Raw genomic sequence first — 25396 nt, 5'->3', positions numbered from 1 at the left:
AATGAGGCCTTTATCAGAACCCTTAAATGTAAAAAATGTTTCCCAATTTATTGCTTTCCTTTTGATCTTGTCTGCATTAGTTTTGTTTGTACAAAAACTTTTTAATTTAATTTAATCAAAATTATCTATTTGGTGTTCAATTATGAATTCCTATTCTTTGGACATAAATTCCTTCCTTCTCCACAGATCTGAGAGGTAAACTATCCTATGTTCTCCTAATGTGCTTATGGTATCACCTTTTTGTCTAAATCATGAACCCATTTCAACCTTATCTTGGTATATGGTGTTAGGTGTTAGTTAATGCCTAGTTTGTTCCATACTAGTTTCCAATTTTCCTAGAAGTTTTTGTCAAATAGTGAATTCTTATCCCAAAAGCTGGGGTGTTTTGCTTTGTCAAACATTAGATAGCTATAATCTTTGACAATTTTGTTCTGTGACCTAAACTATTCCACTAACCAACTACTTTATTTCTTAGCCAGTACCAAATGGTTTTGATAATTGCTGCATTATAATGCAGTTTTAGTTCTGAAACAGATTTTTTTTCATTAATTCCCTTGAAATTTTTGACCTTTTGTTCTTCCAGATGATTTTTGTTATTATTTTTTTTCTAGATCTGTTAAATAAGTTCTTGGGAGTATGATTGGTTTAGCCCTAAATAAGTAGATTAATTTAGGTAATATTGTCATTTTTATTATATTTGCTCAGCCTACTCATAAGCATTTGATATTTTCCCAACTGATTAGGTCTGACTTTATTTGTAGAAAGTGTTTTATAGTTGTGTTCACATAGTTCCCAACTTTCCCTTGGCAGATAGATTCCCAAAGATTTTATACTATCAACAGTTATTTTAAATGTAATTTCTCTTTGTAACTCTAACTGTTGGATTTTGTTAGTGATATATAAGAATTCTGATGAATTATGTGGGCTTATTTTGCATCTTGCAGCTTTGCTAAAGGTATGGATTATTTCTAATATCTTTTTAGTAGAATCTCTGAGGTTCTCTAAGTATACCATCATATCATCTGCAAAGAGTGATAATTTGGTTTCCTCATTACCTACTCTAATTCCTTTAATATCTTTCTATTATTGCCAAAGCTAGCATTTCTAACACAATACTGAATAATAATGGTGACAGTGGGCAACCTTGTTTCACTCCTGATCTTATTGGGAATGGTTCCAGTTTATCCCTATTACATATGATGCTTACTGATGGTTTTTAATAGATGCTAGTGATTATTTTAAGGAAAAGCCCACTTATTCCTATACTCTCAAGTGTTTTTAATAGGAATGGATGTTGGATTTTATCAAATGCTTTTTCTGCATCTATTGAGATGACCATATGTTTTTTTGTTAATTTGGTTATTGATATAGTCAATTATGCTAATAGTTTTCCTAATATTGAACCAGCCTTGCATTCCCGGTATAAATCTTACTTGGTCATGGTGTATTATCCTGGGGATGATTTTCTATAATCTTTTTGCTAATATTTTATTTAAGATTTTAGCATCAATATTCATTAGGGAGATTGGTCTATAATTTTCTTTCTCTGTTTTCAACCAACCTGCTTTAGGTATCAGTACCATTAGTCTGTGACATAAAAGGAATTCCTTCATCCCCTATTTTTTCAAATAGTTTATATAACACCTGAGTTAATTGTTCTTTAAATATTTATTGCAATTCACATGTAAATCCATTGGGTCCTGGAGATTTTTTTTAGGGAGTTGATTAATAGCTTGTTCTATTTCTTTTTCTAAAATGGGACTATTTAAGCAATTTACTTCCTCCTCTGTTAATCTGGAAAGCTTATATTTTTGAAGGTAGTCATCCATTGTACTTAAGTTATCAAATTTATTGGCATAAAGTTGAGCAAACTAACTCCTAATTATTGCTCTAATTTCCTCTTCATTGGTAGAGAGTTCTCCCTTTTAATTTTTAAGACTAACAATTTGATTTTCCTCTTTCCTTTTTCTAATCAGATTCACCAAAGGTTTATCTATTTTATTGTTTTTTTTTCATAAAAACCAACTCTTAGTTTTATTTATTATTTCAACAGTGTTTTTTTTTACTTTCAATTTTATCAATTTCTCCTTCTAATTTTAGAATTTCAAGTTTAATATTTGATTGAGGGGTTTTAATTTGGTCTTTTTCTAGATTTTTAAGTTGCAAGCCCAATTCATTGATCTTCTCTTTCTCTATTTTATTCAAGTAAGCCTCTAGAGATATAAAATTTCCCCTTATACTGCTTTGGCTGCATCCCACAAATTTTGGTATGTTGTCTCATTGTTGTTATTCTCTTGGGTGAAATTATTAATTGTGTCTATGATTTGCTGTTTTACCCAAACATTCTTTAGGATGAGATTATTTAGTTTCCAATTACTTTTTGGTCCATTTACCCCTAGCTTTTTGTATGTAGTTTTTTATTGCATCATGATCTGAAAAGAATGCATTTACTATTTATTTTGTAGTTTGATTTATTTAGTTCTGAGAGAGCAAGGTTGAGATGTCCCACTATTACAGTTTTGCTGTTTATTTGTTTTTGCAGCTCCCTTAACTTCTTTAGGAATTTCCATGCTATGCCACTTGGTGCATATAAATTTAGTATTGCTATTGCTCTATTGTCTATACTACCCTTTAGCAAGATATAGCATAATAGATTCTGCTCCAGCCTTTTACCTTTATTTTGTGTATCTCCCTGCTTTAAATGTGTTTCCTGTAAACAACATATTTAGGTTCTAGCTTTTTATCCAGTCTGCTATCTGCCTCCACATTATGGGAGAGTTCATCTCATTCACATTTATGGTTAAAATTACTAATTCTGTATTTTATGCCATATTATTATCCCCAGATTATGCTTTTCTTTTTCTTACCTCCCCTCATCCCTTTCCCCAGTATTAAACTTTTGGGTACCACTTGCCTCACACAGCTCTCCCTCTTTAGAATCCCTTCCACCCCCTTTGAATCCCTTCCCCTTTTTTATACTTTCCTTTATTACTCTTTTCCTTTTCCCTTTTCCTCTCCCACTTTTTAATGAGGTGAGAGAAGTTTCTCTGTAAACCAAATATGTCAATTATTTTCTCTTTGAGCCAAATCTGATGAGAATAAGATTCACACTATGTTCCTCCCCCTCCCTAAATTCCCTCAGATATGATAGGTTTCCTTTTCCTCTTCGTGGGATGTAGTTTCCCTCTTTTAATCTCCCTTTTTCCTTTTTCTGATACTATCCCCTCTCTGTAGAGAAAATGTATCTTATTTATGACACGTACCTAAAGGTGGGACAATGTATTACCTGGGAGAGCAGGTAATAGTGAGAAACAGCTTCCTTCATGGGGGAGGGGAGATGTCAGGAAGTAACACATTAAGACCTGCACTTTAGGAAGAAACTGGAGTAACAAGAGAATTGAAGTAAGGCCAAGAACCAGTATATACTTTATATATTTTGCATATATATATATATATATATGTATGTATGCATATATATATAGCAAGAGAGATGTGTATATATATACACATATATAAAAAATTATGTAATGTTTTATCTTAGATATTTGGGTTGTTCAAGTATGGAATCATTGCACTCTACAAGCTTCTGAGTATTATGTATTCTTTTAGCTAACAAAGAAGAAGAAGAATGGACTATGATGATAAGAAAGCTATGGAAGAATAGTTTTACTAATAATAAAGGTTACTGAGGCTAAAGACCTTCTCATCTCTAAACTATTACTGATAAACTTGATGTAGTAGATGTCTTCCAGGTTCCTTATTCTCAATGGGGTAATGGAAAGATCATTATGCTGGAAGTATGTGCTTTTCAACTGTCATTGGACATGCAATCAAGGAATTTATATACTTCATTCAAATTTTTTTCTATTTGATGTTAAGCTGCTATGTGTGTGTATATATATATATTATAATAGAGCAGTTTCCATTTTAAAATACTCATGAGCCCAGATCAATGAAAGAATGTCAGGAAAGGGAATAAATTTATCTACCAATTCAAGAAACATGGCTTTAAACCGTCTATAATGGGGAATGGCTTACATGAATATACAAAATGAGGAAAGGAGAAATAAGGAAGAAAGGAAGGAAGGAAGGAAGAAAGAAAGAAAGAGGGAGGGAGGGAGGGAGGAAGAGAGGAAAGGAGGGAAAGGATGTTAAAAAGTGATGTTTTCTTAATTTTAAAAAGCTTTATCCATTGCTATTAAGAGTATTGAACAAACATCTAAGCACTACATGCAAAGTATTTTTCTGGGTTTGGGGAATAGGAAGATTAAAAAAAACTGACAGTTCTTCTGTCAGTTCTGGCTTCTGGAGCCAGATTTCATTGCTAGCTCAAATCCTTTGTAATCTGTGTAAATCAAACTGGTCATCAGGTTCATTTTATTTGCATCTTTCTTCAGAAAAATAGTGTGTTACAAATTCCCAATTTAAACTGTTCCATTGTTCTTAGAATATACCCTCCCAAAAATGTTCCAAGACTGGGCCAAATGTTAGAGGAAGCCAGAAATATGCATGAACTCACACATTAAGAAAAGAAAGGATTCGTAAATGATTTTGAATGGAGAAATTATCCCCTTCCCCAGTTCACTGGAATTGATAGAATTTCACTCCTATAAAGTCATGTTGGAAATGCCAAGGCAATAGTTTCTGTTCAACAGGTCACTGGTGCCACTAAGCTCTCTGTCTCTGGTTATTAAACCCTATTTGTTACTAGTCAGTCAATAAATATAAGCCTTTACTATGTGTCAGGCATTATGCTAAACCCTAAGGATATAGACAGTCCCTACTCACAAGCAGCTCATAGTCTAATGGAAGAAACAACACTCAAACAATTTTGCACAAACAAGGTATAGACATGACAAATTAGAGATATTCAACCAAGAAAGGCATACTATTTAGGGGAACTGGAAAAGACTTCTTATAGAAGGTATGATTTTTTTTCTGGTTCTTTAAGGAAACTAAAATGCCTGAAAGCAAAAAAAAAAAAAAAAAAAAAAAAAAAGGAAGGAGAATGTTCCATGCATTATAAGGAACCAGTGAAAAAGCCTAGAGTCAGGAGATAGAATGTCTTATACAGTAAACATCGAGATAACCAGTGTCAGTTCATCATAAATTATGATGAGGGACAAGGTATCAGACTGGAAAAAGAAAAGGGGGGCAGATTTTGAAGAGCTTTGAATGCCAAACAGATGATTTTATATTTGATTCAGCAGTCAATAGTGAGAAAACTGTTTGCTACATTGGGATGTGTCAAAAAATAACACAGAAAGCCTGAACTTTAGGAAGAAACTGGAATAGAAAGAGAAATGAAGCAAGAACACCACCTATTTAACTATTGCAATAGTCCAGGTGTGAGGTTTTAATATACTATATGTATGACAAAGAAGTGATGAATGACAAGAATCCTATCTTTTGTCTATATTATTATAACCACTGTACTTTGTGATTTCACTTCATATTGACAGCTACCAAATAGATAGTAACAACAACTTGAATAACCAGATCTGGGTTTATTGTCTTTCCTCCTGAATTCCATCTCTAGAAAAATTGTTTTTAACATATATAATTGTAAAATGAAGAAAATATACCATCTAGTGAAATCAATATTAAATTTGCATATGAAATTTCAGAGGATATCCCATAAATCTCAATTCTCCAATTCATAGGAATGTGACACACTATAGATGATCAAAATTACTTGATGTTAGAGTTGTTACAAGCTGTGTGAGCCAGAAAATACCCATTCCTCCATATTTTTAAGAAATTCTACAAGTCCATAACTGAATGATCTGCTGCTTGATTGGGGGAAGGGTGGGTCTATTTGAAAATATTGAACACAAATCATTCCAATGTTTCCATATTATATTATTCTTTGGAGGGCAATTATCAACTACTTCAAAACCATGATTATTTTCATTTCTATGAACAATTGAGTGTTTAGTCTCCTGGGTCTACTCATCCTCCCAACTGGAGCATGGGAGCTTTGCTGATATATACGTGTTCTATCATTTCCAGACTGGATCCCTGGCTACTGTATTTGACTTATATTTTTAATATTTTTTCCATGTTTAAATAATTAGCTAATTTATTCCTGCTCTGGGAGTAGAAAAAACACATAAACCTAAGTATTATTTTAGATGACTTTATGCAAAGAGTACAGGCAACTTTTTGACAATTATTTTTATTGATTTTTTTTTAAAGAACAAGCGTTTCCAACATCCCCTCTAGATACATTTTTTTGTAAGCTATACAAATACATTCCCTTCCTCTGTAACTATGCCAAAGGTCATGCACAATTACATAGCTGGGGACTTTGCTCAAATATATCCTTAAGAATGCATTAGCTAGCCCTTTTACTCTCATAATATCAGCCTAATTAGAATATATCCATAGAGTCAAATAACAACAACAAAATAACAACAAGTATCTGGTGGCTGTCACCTCAGCTCACTGTGTTTTAAACACAAACTCCTATTGAAAGCAAACTGAATTGAAATTAGTCAAGTTAATGATTAAGGCTCATTATTTTATCAGGTTTCAATGAATGTTGAAAAGGAAAGTGTGGAAAATCAATACATTTAAACCAGCACTCAAAAGAGTTTTTTGTTTATAAACAAAACACTTTATTGCCTATCACATAAATATCTGTTCAAAGTGGATGAAACTCTTACATGAACTGTGTTAATATTGCTAAAGTTGAAGGGCACCTAGCAGGCATGGATTTGGTGATCCTCTGACTACAAGAAAGCCAAATTCTACTCTATTAGTGTTACAAAGAAAATACGCTATTAAAAAAAAAAGCTTCAAAAACCCAGCAATTTTTAGATCTTCCTTCTTTGCTGAAGTCCTGATTCTTAAGATATGCTTAAGAACCTTTCTGGCTTTTGGAAATAATGAAAAATGCCACCAGCTAAAATGTCACTTTAAGTACCTTGTCATGTAGTCTATTCTAATCCTGTCTTTATTGTTCACAATATCAGATTATACCACTAAAGTGACATGAAACAGTGGAGAAAAAAATACAGTTGTTCTAAAATCAGTGGTTTGAGTAGAAGTATGATACCTAGGTATCCTTCTCTGCAAAAATGGGAGTATTGGTATACATGACTTCTATTAAATCCATAATCCTGTTCCTATATTGATGCATCTTTTTGTGGTAGGAAACAGGAGTATCTAAGACTATGTTTTAAACAGTATGAGGAATCCCTGCTCTGAATTACTTCATAGAAGTACGTAGTTGATCTGTAATTTCTTGTAATTAGTAATTTTTAGAGAGAGTATGTGTATGATATGGATCCTAGGGATCTATGAATCCTTCTTTGGGTAATTTTTTACATACATACCATTACAAAAGAAACCAATTATTTTGAAATGTTTGATAAAATATATTAAAAAATAAATGTGTAGTCATTATATTAAGAACATCTGCACTAGAAGATATATGGCATAAAAAGTAATAAGATGGTCTCAAACCCAAGCAATTAAAGCAATACTTCTACACATATTGGTTGTGTGACCCTTAACAATTTTTTTTTTATTTTCTTGTTGCAGAGATGGCACTGAAATGCATTAGTAGGTGTAGGTTCTTGCTCCTGTCTTAGGGAAAATACTTTATTATATTATTCAGAAAACATTAATTATCATGCTGTTTAAATTTATATGCCTAGAGAACACAGAATGTTTTGTTTGAATCTGACCTTAGCTCAGTTTATTTGAATCTGACCTTAGTTCAGTTTATTTGTAACTGATCTCAGCAACTGTCCAAAAATGCTGGCAATTGGCTACAAGGTACTCTCAGGTACTGAATCAACCCAAAATATATCCTTATACCCAGGTCTTGTTTTGGATCCATCCAAGCTTGTATTTTGGTTTCTCTTTGTACTTTGGCTTCACACACATTATATTAAATGCTTACATTTACAAATATTTACCTCAACAGAACTAGCTTATGGGTTGCCCTGTCAGTAAAATTGCTTAATTGTATGTATGACATATGTGATCCATATGTTGGTGTGGTATTCTTTTTGGTCTTCTGGAGGTCTTTGGAGCAGCCTTCCTTTCAGCAGAATAACCACCACAAATCTCCTTTGCCTGGTGCTCAGCTAGCTTTCTCATGGCCTTCAGAGGGGACTTGGTTTCAGTGGAGAAAATGCAGGAGGACAGGCCTGCCACTATGAAGCTGATGAAGATGGAATTGGATCTCTCTCTCCTTGGGTCCTAGAGCTTGAGCTCTGGACTCCAGTCCACTTGTCTTCTCTGGCTCTGTCTCCGAGCTTCTCAATACCCCATGAGAGCTATCAGAAGTCTTATTGAAGATGGAATGAATCTCTTCCAGTCCTTGCTGACTGTTATATACTCCATTATCATAGGTGTGAATCTTGTGGAACTATATTAAGTACTAAGTACATGTACTAAACCAGAGAACTATTAATCACCATGCTAAACTAGATAACCATTGTCTTTATCAATTCCACTGACTTAACACCTTGTAAGAATCCTTGTTTCAGAGTTCTGGCCCATAACATGTTGGTATCCTGGTCTAGATACTTATAATGTAAACCTTCCCAAACCTGGGGAAGAGTCAGACCCTGTGCAGTTCAGTCTCCTCTGACAAATGGCTAAATAAATTTGCTTTTAAGACTTCTTTCAGAGGACTATGGGAAGATGGTGGAGTTGGTTGGTAAATTTTAAGCTCTCCAGATTTCCCCCACAAATAAAATGAATTTGGGCCTCAGAATGAACATTGAACTTTGAAAAATCAAGAAGACTTGGGACAGAACAGGAGTTCTCCTGGTACAACCCAAGAAGATCTGAAGAAAGACCTTGGGGCAGGAGATTAACCTGTGGGAAGTACAAACACATATCAAATTGCTCCACAGAAATACAAAGTGGGGACTACTGAGGCTAGCTGGTTTTGGCTGGAGCTTCAGCAGAAGTCACAGAAACTTTCACCTCCTGGACAACACATACAGTTGGGGTCTGAGTCTAACCAGACTGAGCGAACCTCCACTGATTAGGAATGCCAGATTCAGATGTGCAGCAAAGATGTGGCTCTGTGAGAGAAGGAACTAGCAGACTCAGTAAGTGCAGAAGCAATAGGACAGGGACACTGCTGACTCAGGGCACTTGCAGGAGGGTGGAGATCTTGGTTTGGGGTTGCAAGTCAGAGAGGAGAGCTGAAGTGATTAGAGGTCTTTCACTAAAGCCTTTTATTAAAAAAAAAAAAAATGAACTGGCAATGAAGAAAGGACCCCACCATAGAAACTTACTTTGGGAACAGAGAAGACCAGAGTTCATCTTCAGAGGAGAACAAAAAAAAAAAAGTTTCTACCCAAAGAGTAACATGAAATGGCTCCCTATTCAGAGACAATTTATAGAACTCAAAAAAAAATCAAATGAGAAACATAGCTAAAATAAATAAATAAATGAAGACCATCTGAAAAAAATAAGATTATGAAAAAAAGTTAACCAATTAGAAAAGGAGATGCAGACTCTCAAAGATAAAAATAAATTTGAAAATTAGATTTGGACAAAGAGGGAGGCAGTGAAGCTATGAGAGACCAAGAATAATAAAATGATATAAAGAATAAAAAAATAGAACAGAACATGAAACACAAGAAAAATGACAGATCTGGGGAACAAATCAAGAAAAAATATAATAATGGGACTGCCTGAAAGTTGTGATCTAAAAAAAGAACCTTGATATAATAATCCAATAAACTTGTCCTTGAGTGGTAGAACATGTGAGGAAAGTAGAAATAGAAAAAATCCACCTATCATCACTTCAATGGTGATGCAAAATAGAGAGATCAAAGAGGAAATTTTGCAAGAAACAAGACAAAAACAATTCAAATACAATGGAGCTACAATTAGAATTATACAGGACTTAGCAGTAGCCACAATAAAAGATTGCAGGTCCTGGAATCATATTACCAACAAAAAAGAACTAGGCCTGTAACCAAAAATATCCTATTCAGCAAAATTATCTATAATATTGAAGGAGAAAAAATGGACATTCAACAAACTTGCAGCTTTTCAGGACTTTCTATCAACCAAACCCAAACTTAATAGAAAATTTTACATATAAGTGCCAATATCAAAGATCAGTTTCAAGGAACTCAACATGAACAATTTATGTTTTTGTTTTTTGGTTTGTTTGTTTTTAACATGGGAAATGTATACCATATTTTTAAGATTGATATCAATAATAAAATAGCTCAAAAGAAAGATTGGGGCAGAGTTAAGGTAAAAATAGTAATTATGTTATGCAAATAAAGTATAGAGGAAGAATAGACACAGAGACATTAGAGGGGGAGGAGGGCTACTAGTTTTGAAAACCTCTTCACGTTGGAAATGGGTTAAATAGGCAACACTACATATATAGCATGAAGGGTATAGCATTCTCCAAAACTGATAAAGAAATAAGTGGGGAGAAATGGTTGGGGAAACAAAGGGTGTGGGAAGAAGACAAGAAAGATTCATGACAGGGGTGGGGGAGGAGGGGAAGGTTACATAACAGCAAGGCAAGTTAAGGAGCAGAATTTTTTAAAAAGTGTCATCAGAGATAGGAAAGTTATGTGTGTATATGAGGGGCTAGAGTGTGTGTGTGTATGTGTATGTATATATCTACATATGTATACATAAATATATCTTTTCTTAATTATAGCCTGCTTGGGGGTTGGGAGATGAAAGATGGGAAAGAATAAAGTAAAAAAAGATGAGTAGCAGAAAACAAAAGAACAATTAAGGAAATAAAGAAAACATGAACATTAGTGAATATAATTTCTTCTAATATACATATATACTTTCTTGAACTATTATATTTTGAATCCTTTTGCTGGGCACATGACAATGTTCTTTTTTGTTTTGTTTTTATATTCCTTTTCTGTTTTTCTTTTTTCTTATTTTTAATGAAATAATTATTAAAAAAAAGTTAAAAGGCAGGGAAGACTTCTTTCAACTTTTGATGTCATCAAATCTCTACAACCTCTCACCCACCTCAAATCATAGCTTCTTTCTATCCTCATAAACCAAGATACATATCCTTATAATACTTCTCTTTATTGAAGGAACAACTTGTCATATTTTTTCCTATCCTCAGACCTCAGTTTAGCTACTTGTGTACTCTTCCCTAAAGTTATTTTGTAATCGAGCTCCTGCTATCTTGGTGGAATCTAGTGTGAACCAGACTGTTGAATTAAGGGGCAAATTCTCTATCTGTTGAATTTATTGTACCCCTATATCTGTTTCTGAGATCTTTCAGCCTTGGTCTTAAGCTGATAGCATAATTACAGAGTTTATGATATATGTGTGTGTGTATATGTGTATGTATCTGTGTTTGTGTGTGATGACAGTATAGTGAAACTTATGGAACCGTTCTCACAATGTTTCAAATGCATAAAATATACAGAATTACAAAGGGAAATAGTTACATTGAAAAAATTATCAGAAGAAAAAAAAATTAATGTTCCCAGACTCTAGGTTAAGAACACTTGCTTTAGAGAGAGGTCTGAAAGAGAATTGATTGCCTCATACTCTAGTCCCCAATAAACTACCTAATCCCTAACACTTCTACCCAACACAGAATGGCAATCAATGAGCAGGCCCTCATTTCACCTGCTCAGCAGGAGCAAAACATCTGAAAAGGACTTTTGCACCTCTTTCTTTTCATGTCTTCGAGTATCTCATGACAATTTAGAGTAGTAGCTAACACAGCAGTCTTCCCCACTTTTCACTGCTTTAGAGAGGAGGCAGTGTTAGGAAATAGGAAGTATTTCTAAGCCCAATTTAAAGTCAATTTGGATTTGAAGAAAAGAACTTGAACTTTTTTTTGTTCTATTTATAGACCTATTTATAGGCACAATGACAATAGGGGAGATGGAAAAAGATGATCTCAAATGTCATTACTATTTAATTAATCCAATCAATTAAGCGTTTATTAACTATATATTATGTGCCAGATCAGTGATAGGTGCTAGAGATACAAACCTAGAATGAAATAGCTTTTTCCTTCAAAATGTTCATAATCTAGGAGAATGGGTTCCTACATAAACATGTGTAGTATAAACAATATAAATACAAGATGACTTGGGAAAGTAGGGCACTAAAACTTGGGGCTATTGAGAAAAGGCTTCATAAGCTGAGTCAGACAGACAGATATTGGCAGAGAGAGAGAGAAGAGAGACAAAGAGAGAAAGAAATTGGAGGGAAAGAGGGAGGGAGATTTTAAGAAATGGAAGGAAGGAGAAAGAGCATTTCAAACATGGCAGATAATCAGTGCCAATGCATGGAGATGGAATGTTGTCTACAAGGAACATGAAGATTGATTTGGATGCACTATACAATGCGGGGGGGGGGGGCATGGAAAGGTAAGCTTTATAAGATGGAAAGCTATGTGTTGGCCCAGTTCTGATTGGCTTTAACTTCTAAACTCTTACTATGTTAACCTTAAATATTTTAGTATCTTCATCCTTATGCCTCAGTGTTTTCATCTATAAAAGAGGTCTGTCTCTTAATTTTAATTTTCTTCCTCTACTAGATACTTTATCATTAAAAGAAGGTACCAGGATAAAATTTTAAGTAGTAAATATAATGTTTATTTCCCCTAATTAATATGACCAGCAAGATGAAGGGTAGGATCCTTACTATACTTATAAACTTGCAGGTCCAGACAAACAAAACAATCCTAAGACGTGTATCTGGCAATATCATCCTCCTACAACAGAATCTTCAGTGGTTCACTATTTCTCTAGGATAAAAGAAACTTTTAGTGTAGTATTTTAACCCCTTCCTAATATAGCTCACATTGACCTCTCCATCAAGTTTGGCTAAACTTTGACAAAAATTACATATTCTAAAGAGAAGAGATAAGAAGGAATTATGTTTTAAGTATAAGGAACATCATGGAATTCAGCATATATGAAGCACCTATTATGTGCAGGCTACTTTGATAGGCACAGGAAATATAAATATGAAAAATAGTAATGCTCGTGATCTCTAGAAACTTATAATTAGCGTGTGTAAGGGAGAGAAATGTATGTGGAGTTATACACCTAAATAGGATATATGTTAGAATATGATGGGGAAAAAGAGAGATCAAAAGAGAATATTTTAGAAAAAAATGAGGGAAAGAACACTGTTCTTAAAATTTTGGACTCTTAAAACCTTTAAGCAATATTCAAGGGCAATTTGTCTTATCTGAATCTTACTGAATTAGCAGTGTTTCTTGCTTAAGAAAGGGAGAGACAGATTTAATAAGGATTTGAAAATATATGAACTTCAGAGAAATTTTTTCTAGTTGAGTAAAAACATGTAAATCCATCAAAAAAAAGACTTGTACAAATTGAGAATATAATTCTTAGCAGAAATACAAGGGGAAGGTAATAATGGAACATTAGAAAGAGCTCTGAAATCACACAATCTGGGTTCAAATTCCATCTTTGGTATTTACTTACTTTCTTGGTGTCATTGGACAGATCTCACTAGTCTTCTCATCTATAAAATGATGGAACTGGTTAGTTTAGCTTCCTAGAAAACAAATTTCAGTCCTAGATTATATATATATATATATATATATATATATATATATATATGTAAACTTATGATCCCTAGAGGATACCAAAAAGAGCACAGTGGATGGAGAGACAGGCCTCAAGTCTGGAAGACCAATTTCAAATCTGGCCATAGCCACTTATTAGCTGGGTGATCCTAGGCAAATCACTTACCATTGTTTACCTCATTTTCTCCTCTGTAAAATAAACTGCTGAATGAAATGGCAAATCACTCCACTCTCTTTGCCAAAGAAATACTAAATTGGGTCACCAAGATTTGGATGTGCCTGAAATGACTAAAGAGTAAAAACATGATCCCTAGGGCAAAAGATACACAGACATTTCTGAAAACTGAATTAAATAATCTCTTCTAGACCCAGTTGAACATTCCTGCTCCAAATCAAACAGACAAAAAATCTTGAGAAAGAAAAGCTTCATAAAAAGAATTTGAGAGCTACTTGACTCATCTCTACCTGTCAGTGAAACACACCAGGAGCTAAAAGTAATAGGAGAACATCAAAGCTCTGTGAAAGATATGTCTATTTTTAAGTCTTTTCAATAACTTCTGTTCTAGTCAAATCACATACAAATATTTTCCTTCTTGCTACTTTCTATGACCAACAATGCCAAAACCTCCTAAAGGACTGAGGTAAATTTATTCCTTCTGTTTTCTAAACTCATTGTAAGACCTGAAGGTCAGTGGAACTGATGAAAAGTGAAATGAACAGAACCAGAAGAACATTGTACATAGTAAAAGCATTGTTATTGTACAATGATCTACTGTGAATGACTTAGCTCTTCTCAGCTACAAAATGATCCAAGATAATTCCAAAATTCTCATAATGAAAAATGCTATCCACTTCCAGAGAAAAAATTAATGGAGTCTGAATGTAGATAAAAGCATACTATTTTTATAGTTTTTTTTCATTCTTTTTTTCCTTTGTTTTCCTTTAGGTCTTTATCTTCTTTCACAATACAAATAACATGGAAATATGTTTTGCATGATTGCACATGCATAACCTATATCAAATTACTTACCATCTCAGAGGGGGAAAAAGGGAGGACAGAGAAAAACTGATTGATTTAAGATTAGAAAAGGAGTATAAAAAGGCTATATATTGTCACCTCATTTGTTTAACTGTTATGAATAGCCTTAATTATTACTTGGGCATTGCCTCAGTCAAACTGAGACCTTTTAAAAACTATAGCTTAAAAAGGCCAAGGTCTCCCATTTCATCTAAGGCCATCTCCAGTTGTCCTGATCTATATCTTGCCCCTGGACACAGCTGATTCTGGAGGGGAATGTAAGGTTGGTGATTGCACAGCCTCCCTCACTTAATTCACTTGCATGTCATAGCATCGTCTCCCTAATATCCTGATCTTCTTCAAGAACTAAGGACAAACAACAACCCATTTTTTAAGGAAAGGATTATTTTCAGTCTTTCCAGGCCCCACACATGCTCATTCTCTCTCCCTCTCTCCCTTTCCCTTCTTTCTCTGTTTCTCTCTCTCCTTTCTATCTGTTTCTCTCTGTGTGTGTCTCTCTGTGTTCTTCTTTCTCTCTATGTTTCTCTATGATTTTTTTCTCTCTCTCTGTCTCTCTCACACTTTCTCTATTTCTCTCTCTCTGTCTCTCTGTCTCTCTCTCTTTCTGTTTCTATCTCTCTCCCTTCTCTCTCTCTGTTTGTCTCTCTCCCTCTTTCTCTCTCCCCTGTTCCCTCTCCATCTGTCCCCATTCCTGTCTCTATCTCTGTGTGTCTTCCTTTGTCTCTTCATCTGTCTTTCTCTTTCTTTTTCTCTGTCAGTCTGTTTCTCTCTGTCTGTCTGTCTCTCTCTCTCTCTCTCTCTCTCTCTCTCTCTCTCTCTCTCTCTCTCTCTCTCACACACACACACACACACACACACACACACTGTTATCAGGTTTCAATAAACATTTTATTAACAATTCAGAATCTAGTAACATGACCCATTGCTGTTTCTTTATTCTGGCAATTGCAAAGTTGGGAGGAAAAAATAATTATGAAAGCAATGTACTGCAATTTACTATAAGTACATATTCACCTTCTGACTCTATAAGTCTATTATAATAATTATTCCATGATGATAGAAAGTAATTTTACCAAAAGAAAACTATCATAATTTTTATCCTTATTTTATTTTAAATAGCTTTTTATTTTCTCCCAATTATATTCAAAACATTTTAGCATTCATTTTTACAAGATAACAAATACCAAATTTTTCATTCTTCCTTCCTCTCTTTCTCCATCCCCCCCACTGAAAGTTATAGATAATTTGATATGGGTTATACATGTGCTATTATGTAAAATGTATTCCCATATTATTCAAAGTCGTGAAAGAAACAAATTTTTAAAAACACAAAAAAGAATAAAATTAATAAAAAGAGGAAATATGCTTCTATCTACATTAAAGTATATCAGTTCTTTATCTGTGAATGTGGATAGCATTAACTTTGTATGTGTCTTGGATTGCTATGTGGCTAAGGAGAGCTACATCATTCATAGCTGATAATCACACAATGTTGCTGATACTATGAACAATAATTCCCTGGTTCTTTCATTTCATTTAGCATCTATTCATACAAGTCATTGTTGATTTTCCTGTTCATCATTTCTTATTGCACAATTTTGTTCCATTACTTTTATATACTACAAATTATTCTGCCTTTCCCCAATTGATGGATATAACCTCAATTTCCAATATTTTGTCACAATGAAAAGGATGTCCTTGTTTGCACATGTAGATTTTTCTCCTTTTTTATCTTTTTGGGACACAGACTTAAGTAGTGATATACCTAAATCAAAGGGTATGCACAATTTGGTTGACCTTTGGTCACAGTTCCAAATTACCATCCAGAATGTTTGGATTAGTTCACAACTCCACCAGCAGTGCATTCATATCCCAAATTTCCCACATCATCTCCAACATTTATCATTTTCCTTTTTTGGTCATATTAATCCATCTGATAGGTTCAAAGTAGTAAATCAGAATTTTAATGTGCATTTCTCTAATCAAAAGTGATTTAGAATAGTAATATTATTGTCCTATAAAAATAATCAGTAAGATAATTTCAGAAAAGCCTGCTGAGACATACATGAACTGATATTAAGTGAAATGAGTAGAACCAAAAGAACACTATACATAGCAACAACAAGATTATGTGATGGTGAACTAAAAGAGACTTGGCTCTTTTCAATAGTGAGTTGATTCAGGCCATTTCCAATAGACTTGTGATAGAAAGAATCATCTACACCCAGAGAGTGGGGCTGTGGGGACTGAATATGGATCACAATTTAGTATTTTCAACTTTTTTGTGGTTGTTTACTTGCTTTTTTTTTTCTTTCTCATTTGTTCCTTTTTGATCTGGTTTTTCTTGTGCTGCATGATAAATGTGGAAATATGTATAGAAAAATTGAACATGTTTAACATATAATAGATTACTTGCTGTCTAGCGGAAGGGAGGAAAAAATGGAATACAAGGTTTAGCAAGGGGGAATATGAAAAATTCTCTTTGCATATATTTTAAAAATGAAAAGTTATTGTTTTAAAAAAAGTGATTTAGAGCACTTCTTCATATGCCTAGAGATAACTTTGATTTCTTCACCTCATAACTACCTGTTCATATCATTTGATCATTTATCAATTAGGAAATGACTTATAATCTAATAAATTTGACTCAATTCTGTTTATATTTGAGAAATCAGTCCCTGTTCAGAAACACTTCATATAAATATTGTTTCCAGTTTGGGGGTTTTATTCTAAACTTGGTTGGATTGGTTTTGTTTGTACAAAAGATTTGTATTTTACCATAATAAAAATTATCTATTTTACATTTTGTAATTGTCTCTACCTCATTTGGTCATGAGTTTTTTCCCTTCTCCAGAATAGACAAGGAGAATATTCCTTGCTCTTCAAATTTGCTTGTGGTGTCACCCTTTATGTCCAAATCATGCAGCCATTTTGACCTCATCTTGTTATATTGTATGAGATATAGGTCTATACCTAGCTTTTGTCCTATTCTTTTTTCTGTTTTCCTAGTGTTTTCATTATTGTTGTTGTTTGTTTGGGGTTTTCTGGGAGCGATGTTTGTTAATTTTTGGAAGAGAGTGAATTCTTTGGGCTTATCAAGCACTAGGATTACTGTGGTTTTTGACTACTATTTTTATGTAAGTAATTTGTTTCACTAATCTACCATTCTGTTTCTCAGACAGTAAAATATAGCTTTGATAATTACTGCTTTATAAAAAAATTTAGGTCTGATATTGCTAGGTTATCATCCTTTGTATTTTTTCTTGAACTTTTGTTCTTTCAGATAAATTATGATTATTATTCTATCAAATAATTTTTGATAGTTTGGTATGGAACTGGACAAGTAAATTAGTATAGGTAGAATTGGCATTTTTATTATATTGACTTGGCCTACACATGAGCAATTGTTTAGATATGATTTTACTTTTCTGAAAAGTATTTTGTTATTGTGTTCATATAGTTCCTGGGTTTTTCTTGGCAGGTAGATTCTCAACTATTTTCTGTAGTTTACAGTTATTTTAAATGGAATTTTTCTATCTCTTGCTACTCAGCTCTTTTGGACATATAAAGAAATGCTATTGATTTATGTATTATCTTATGTCCTTTCCTAAAATTGTTAATTATTTCAAGTAGATTTAGTTGATTCTGTAGGGTTTTCTAAGTATATCATTATAACATCTGCAAAGAATTGACAGTTTTATTTCCTCAATGCCTATTCTAATTACTTCAATTTGTTTTTCTTTTCTTATTGCTATAGTTAACATTTCTACTATTATACTGAATAATAGTAGTGATAGTGGACATCCTTGATTCAACCCTGTGCTTATTCCCATTACAGATAATTTATGCTATAGTTGTAGACAGATACTACTTATCATTTTAAATAATATTTCCTTTATTCCTGTCAGTACAAAAGGGAAAAACCAAGAGAAAAAAAAGGTGAAAATAGCATGTTTTAAAATGCATTAAATCTCTATAGTCCTCTTTCTGGATATGAATAGCATTTTCCATCCAAAATTTCTTGGGATTGCCTTCGATCACAAACTTCTGAGAATCAAATCTTTCATAGTTGATCATAGCACAATCCTATTGTTGTATTTATATTTAATATTTTTCTAATTAGCTTTTTTCTAAATTTCTAAATTTTAAATATTCTAAAATAAAGTTTTCTAAATAAATTCTAAATATTCTAAATTTCTAAATATTTTGCTCAGATTATCAGATTTATTGGCAAAATATTTTCTTTTTTTTGTTTTTTGTTTTTTTGCAAGGTAATTGGGGTTAAGTGACATGACCAGGATCACAAAGCTAATAGTATTAAGTTTTAAGATTTGAACTTAGGTCTTCCTGACTCCAGGGCTGGTGGATAAAGATCCACTGTTATCAGCTAGGTGCCCCAAAATATTTTCTAATGATTGTTTTAATTTCTTCTTCATTGGCAATATTTAACCCTTTTCATTTTGAATACTGAATGTTTGCTATTGTTGTTTTTTAAAATTGAACAATGGATTATCAAACCTAATGTTTCACTCTTCTCTAAAACCTGCTCCTAGTTTTATTTATTAGCAAAATAGATATTTTCTTTTTTTAAAATTTTCAATCTTGGCATCTAGGTGGCACAGTAGATAGAGTACCAGCTCTGAAGTCAGGATGATCTGACACTTAACACTTCCTAGCTGTATGACCCTGGGCAAGTCACTTAACCCCAATTGTCTCAGAGGAAAAAAATTCAATCTTATTAATCTAACTTTTGGTTTTCTGGATTTCCATTTTGGTGTTTAATTTGGGGTTTTAATTTTTTTCTTTTTTTAGGGTTCTTTTGTTGTTGCTATTGTTGTTACATGCCCAATTCATTGTTCTTTCTCTATTTTGTTGCCATAAAAAAATCAGAGGGATAATTTTTTCCCTAATACTTCTTTGACAATATCCCATAAATTTTGGTATGTATTTCATGTTTGTCATTCTCTTTAAGGAAATTAATAATTGTTTCTATGATCTGTTCTTTGGCTCATTTATTCTTTAGGATTACATTATGTCATTTCTATCAGCATTGTCCTTTGTTGAATATAATTTTATTGAATTATGATTTGAAAAGAATGTATTTAATATTTCTATATTTTATTTTGTTTTTTGTCATATCCTATTGCATAGTCAATTGTTGTATAGATTCCATATGCTGTTGAGAAAAAGGTATATTCCTTTCTGTTCCTATTCAGTTTTCTGCAAAAATCTGATATATAAATTTTCTAATATTTGCTTTACCTTCTTAGTTTCTTTTTTCTTTATTTTTTGCTTGAATTTATCAAGTGTGGAGAGGAGACAGTTGAAATTTCCCACTAGCATAATTTTACTCTCTATTTCTTCCTGTACCTCACTTAACTTCCACTCTGAGAATTTGGATGCTATACCACTTAGTGTTTATATCTTTAGTATCACTATTGCTTCATTGTCTATGGTACCTTTTAACAAGATGTAGTTATTTTCCTTACCAATTTTCATTAGGTTAATTTTTGCTTTTACTTTGAGATCAGGATTGCTATCCCTAATTTTTTTCACTTCAGCTGAATAATAATCAATTCTGGTCCAATTCTTTACCTTCATCATGTATGTATCTCCCTGCTTCAGGTGATTTTTTATATATAAACAACATATTTTGGAATTCTGAATTTTGATCCAGTCTGCCATCTGCTTCTCTTTTAGAGGGTGTTCATCCCATTCACATTTATGATTACTAAATGTTTATTTCTCTCCATCCTATTTTTCCCCCTTTGCATCCTCCCTTTCACCCTTTCCCTCTTCACCAATGTTTTACTTCTGTCTACTGCTTCCCTTGGCCTGCTCTCTCCTGTTATTCCCCTCTCCCCATCTTTACTTAAGCTCCTCCCCTCCTACTTTCCTTAAGTCAGTAAGAGAGATTTATCTATTCAACTGATCGTGCATATTATTCCCTCTTTGAACCAGTACTGATGAAAGTAAAGATCAAGTGATAGGCATTGTTTTCCTATCTTCCCCTGCACTGTAATATATCCATCACGCGTTTTCATGTGAAATAATTTACCCCATTTTACCTCTCCATTTCTTCTGTACCCAGTGTACTCCTCTTTTTCATGTTATTTTTTATATTTCCTCAAATTCACCTTATACCTATACCTTCTAAGTATATTCTTTCTAACTGTATTATTAGTAATACAATTTTAAATAATTACAAGCATCATCTCCCCAAATAGGGATATAAACAGTTTAGCTATATTGAATCTCTTAGATTTTCTTTTCCCTTTTTTACCTTTTAATGCTCCTAGATATTGAAGATGAGATTTTTGGTTTAGTTTTAATGTTCTTATTAAAGCTTGAAATGCTTCTATTTATTGAGTGACCATTTTCCCCCTTGATATATTATATGTAATTTTGCAAGGTAGGTGATTATTGGTTGTAGTCCTTTGCCTTCTAACATATCATGTTTCATGATCTCTGATTTTTTTATGTTCTTCCATTTTTCCCCATTATTTTTCATTTGATTCTTGATGTCTCATTTTCCCCAATTCTTTCTTTTAAGAATATGTTTTCCTCAAATATTTTTACAATCAAAGGTTCTGATAAAGGCCTCATTTCCAAAATATATAGAGAATTAACTCTAATTTATAAAAAATCAAGCCATTCTCCAATTGAAAAATGGTCAAAGGATATGAACAGACAATTCTCAGATGAAGAAATTGAAACTATTTCTAGTCATATGAAAAGATGCTCCAAGTCATTATTAATCAGAGAAATGCAAATTAAGACAACTCTAAGATACCACTACACACCTGTCAGATTGGCTAAGATGACAGGAAAAAATAATGATGATTGTTGGAGGGGATGGGGGAAAACTGGGACATTGATTCATTGTTGGTGGAGTTGTGAACGAATCCAACCATTTTGGAGAGTAGTTTGGAACTATGCTCAAAAAGTTATCAAACTGTGCATACCCTTTGATCCAGCAGTGTTACTACTGGGCTTATATCCCAAAGAGATTATAAAGAAGGGAAAGGGCTGTATGTGCACGAATGTTTGTGGCAGCCCTTTTTGTAGTGGCTAGAAACTGGAAACTGAATGGATGTCCATCAGTTGGAGAATGGCTGAATAAATTGTGGTATATGAAAATTATGGAATATTACTGTTCTGTAAGAAATGACCAACAGGATGATTTCAGAAAGGCCTGGAGAGACTTACACGAACTGATGCTGAGTGAAATGAGCAGGACCAGGAGATCATTATATACTTCAACAACAATACTATATGATGACCAGTTCTGATGGACCAGGCCATCCTCAGCAACGAGATCAACCAAATCATTTCCAATGGAACAGTAATGAACTGAACCAGCTATGCCCAGAGAAAGAACTCTGGGAGATGACTAAAAACCATTACATTGAATTCCCAATCCCTATATTTATGCACACCTGCATTTTTGATTTCCTTCACAAGCTAATTGTACAATATTTCAGAGTCTGATTCTTTTTGTACAGCAAAATAACGTTTTGGTCATGTATACTTATTATGTATCTAATTTAAATTTTAATGTACTTAACATCTACTGGTCATCCTGCCATTCTGGGGGAGGGGGTGAGGGATAAGAGGTGAAAAATTGGAACAAGAGGTTTGGCAATTGTTAATGCTGTAAAGTTACCCATGCATATATCCTGTAAATAAAAGGCTATTAAATAAAAAAAAAAAAGAATATGTTTTCCTCAAGTAACTTCTGTACTTTCTTTTCTATTTCTTAAGAAGTTATTTTCTTCCACGAATTTTTGTATCTCTTTTTTCATTTGGCTAATTCTACTTTTTAAGCAATTGGGTTTTGTTCATAATTTTCTTTGCATTACTCTCATTTTTTTCCCCAATTGTTCTATCTCTCTTACGTGATATTTAAGTTCCCTTTTGAACTCTTCCATACTCTCTTTCTGGGCATAAGACCTTTTTTTATTTAGGGTTTTGCTCATAGATGTTTTGACATTTTTGTCCTCTTCTGAGTTTGTGTCTTCATCTTGTCTGTCATCATAATAATTTCCTATGGTCAGATTATTTTTTTAACTTGTTTTTGCTTATTTTTGATCTTTTTTCATTTCATTTAAATTTCACTTAATATTTATAATTATAAATTTAATATAATTATAGTGTAAATATTATTATGATTAATAAATTAAATTTAAATTTGAATTCTACTTCCAAGGTATATAGGCCACCATCTCAGGATTCTTGTGCCAGGGGCTACAGGCCCTGCCTCTTTACCTGGTGCTACACTCATGTTGCCCTAAGGCCCACAGGAGACCCACATGTCCTGTGCTGTGCTGAGGGGATGAGGTTGGGGGTAAACTTATGTAGCTGGGAAGCCACAGTAGGAGGAACCACAGCTTATCTGTTGCTGAACCAGAGTCCTATTAGTGCTGTCTGTTATGTACTGAGTCTAGTGGGGTGTTTCTGTATTTCCCCTGAGCTACCCTGAAGCACACAGTCGTCTGATTGCTGGCAGCTGCCTCTTTGTCCAGTGCTGTACTGTGAAGCATGGGAGGTTTCTCAGAGCTGGAGTCTGCTGGGTCCCTCACTATGTGGTATATTGATGGGGAAGGGGGCTTTGAGGGAATGAGTTACCTGGTGTTGATGTCTGCCTGCTCCCACACTGATATTCAAGGTCTCCCCTTGGTTTGCTATAGATAGAGTCTACTGCTGTCTTGCTGGGATGCTTCCTGTCCTGGACCGTGCTACCTTTTTTATTTTCTGAGTGAGCCAATCTTCCATGTTTCTTGGGTTCAAAGATTGTTTCTTCCCATCTATTTTCTGGTCCTGCTCTTCACAGGATTTATTTTGAGGTATTATTTTAAGATTGTTTGGAGAAGGAAAACTATTCTATTGCCAAGGTCAGTTAAAGTGGCAGACCATGAACAGCAATATCACTCAAAAAATACTTAGGGATTTGTGGTAAACTATTTACAGAATGTGAGGAGGCGATCAGTTAGTAAACTAACAGAGAATTCTGTTTCCTAAGTGACGAATACTGCTTTGATTATTATCTAGAGTGTTCAGAGACTCATTCCAGTCACTTACATTTAGGGGCCTTTTCTGTGGAAATCTTTAAACCCCATATAAAAATAAAAATTAGCAAGAGCCTAAAAATTGAGCTCAAAATTAACTTTGAAAAATGGGAGTGTAACTTTAATTTAATGCAGATGGGGTGTTTGAGAAAAGCCAGATGCTGCCTTCAAAGGAATATCTGCTTGGAGAAATAAGGAAACTATGAGACTGAGTAGCTGATAATTAGACTTGAAAAATATAAGACTTAGTTGAACATGGGGAAAAGAGGGTTATCTTGACCTTAGGTTAGAGCTGATTTGAAATCAGAGCAATAATTTCTCAATAGCCTATGACTGCTAATTGGAATTGAGTTAGGTGATAATCAGTTCTTATTTCAAACTAGACTTCAGATTGTGTTTCAGCTTGAAGGTTTGTTAAGGATTGGAGTAAATGATACAGATGAAAGGTCCATTTAAATGAATTAGTCATTGCCTGAAGATCAAAAGTTGAGCAAATATTCTTTAACAAGTTCCATATCTTAAGTTCAGGAAGAGGTTTTTGTTTTGGTTTGTTTTGTTTTTGTTTTTCAGTTGTGTTTCTTGTTCTTCTCAAGTTGCAGCACTGGTCTTAAGTGCTGAATTAGATTCTCTTTAGGATCTATGAACTATGGATTAAACTTTGCTCTCCAGGAACAGCAGAAAATCTTATAGAATTAGTTATCGGACTTTACTATATATATATGCAGTGATCCAGGTCTTAGAAAAATGTGTATGTTTACATATAAATGTGTATATATATATATATATATATATATATATATATGTGTGTGTGTGTGTGTGTGTGTGTGTGTGTATATATGTATATACATATATATGTTTATATGTCTGTTGCTATTGGAAGCATATAAATTATTTCTTGTGATTTATAAGTTTGGATAAAATTGTCTGCAAGGGATATAATCATTCTGATAAGTAATAAGGAGGAGAGGACCAACTTAATTTAGGCTTTGCTTCTATTATAATAGGTAAGTAATTTGCTAATTTGATAGCTTTAGCTACAATATGTCAAGCAGCATGAGGCTTGATGTTCATTTTTAGTACCATGTCTTCCATTTAGTACCTGCCAGTAGATAAAGTAAATGGTGATCCTTTAATTTGGTTGTATATAATAACTCCTTAGGTTTTTCCCTGGATTGGATAGTTTAGGAGTTTTAATGAATGTAATACGGTTATTATCTATCAAAGGAAAATTTTCAAAGCATAAATTTGACTATCCATTTTGACATTTCCATAACTTTTCTTCTCTGATCAAACAAATAATATTTTATATTATTTATTCATTAAAAGAATATTTATTGAGTGCTCTATATGTACAAAAAAGTGTGCTAGGCACTATAGTGGATTTTTTAGGGGAAAAAAATATTAATGAAAGAATCTTGTTATGAAAGTTGAGAAACAAAAGTTGAGAAACAAACAAAAAAAAAATCCAGAAGGGAATCCACATAGGAAAATTGTGTTATTATCTACTAAATTTTATATATACATATATATATATATGTAGGTAGATAGATATACATACATAAATATGAGTATGTATCTATATTTAAACTATATACAACAGATATTCATAGTTTTATATACAATCGTTCTTATTCTTCTTTGTATTTTGAAATGGATTTTAATTTCTTGGTTGGCTGGTGATTGTCATGCTTATATAGTAAAATAACATTGAAAGACAGATGAAGAGAGAAAGAG

At 33.3% G+C, this 25396-nt stretch overlaps 1 long non-coding RNA gene across 1 annotated transcript in view; it reads right to left on the bottom strand.

The window, feature by feature from the left end:
- The window catches only part of LOC116421569, a 154121-nt gene extending 130549 nt beyond the window's left edge, over nt 1-23572 (bottom strand). Inside the window, exon 1 of the long non-coding RNA XR_004231978.1 lies at nt 23223-23572. This is a non-coding gene — a long non-coding RNA (uncharacterized LOC116421569). The remainder of the gene's footprint in view (nt 1-23222) is intronic.
- Between the last annotated feature and the right edge of the window lie 1824 nt (nt 23573-25396).

The sequence above is a fragment of the Sarcophilus harrisii genome, chromosome 2 (genome assembly GCF_902635505.1).
Source record: "Sarcophilus harrisii chromosome 2, mSarHar1.11, whole genome shotgun sequence".
Classification (NCBI taxonomy): domain Eukaryota; kingdom Metazoa; phylum Chordata; class Mammalia; order Dasyuromorphia; family Dasyuridae; genus Sarcophilus; species Sarcophilus harrisii.
The sequence above is the reverse complement of the archived record's forward strand: the minus strand, read 5'-3'. Positions and strand labels throughout refer to the sequence as shown.